The sequence below is a fragment of the Thermobia domestica genome, chromosome 11, assembly GCF_964235325.1.
Source record: "Thermobia domestica chromosome 11, izTheDome1.hap1.1, whole genome shotgun sequence".
In the NCBI taxonomy this organism is placed as follows: Eukaryota; Metazoa; Arthropoda; class Insecta; order Zygentoma; family Lepismatidae; genus Thermobia; species Thermobia domestica.
Window position 1 is genome coordinate 42,444,494 of NC_137464.1, and position 812 is coordinate 42,445,305.

Consider the following 812-nt stretch of genomic DNA (forward strand, 5'->3'; position numbering starts at 1 on the left):
CACTTTTAACATAGTAGAAAATCTAAAAAATTATACTAATTTTACTCATACACTGAAAAAAAATGTATGTAGCATAGTAAAATCGTATGTTACATTTATAAATCATGTAGTTTTGCACTTAACGTACAACAACGTATAACTGAAAACTCATGTTTTATAATACGGTACTTTCTGTATACGTGTTCCATCTGTACGTACTTTCCGTATGAAACAATATAGGTGGTCAGGATCTCAAATACAAATTGACGTATACAACATATAGTTGACGAAGGTAACATATATATACACTATGTGATCAAAAGTATCCGGACACCTGGCCGAAAATGACTTACAAGTTCGTGGCGCCCTCCATCAGTTCTGCTGGAATTCAATATGGTGTTGGCCCACCCTTAGCCTTTATGACAGCTTCCACTCTCGCAGGCATACTTTCATTCAGGTGCTGGAAGGTTTCTCGGGGAATGGAAGCCCATTCTTCACGGAGTGCTGAACTAAGGAGAGATATCAATGTAGGTTGGTGCACTCTAAAAACGAGTAAGGTTTTGAGAACCATAAAAATATAGTTAAAATTGGCATTGTCGTTGGAAATATAATTGTGGTGACATAAAAAATATTAATCTTATTTGCTATGTTACCAGAATGATACGAGAAATTTCATATGTGCTGTATGAAAAATATTATATAGTTAACGATTTTATTGTCATAAGTATCATCTTTATAGTTCCATTAAAAGAAAAGTATAGTTGTTTCAGCTATTCCATGTTTACGCATGCGCACAATCACATTAGAATCAGCATAAACTTCGTCCGCCATTT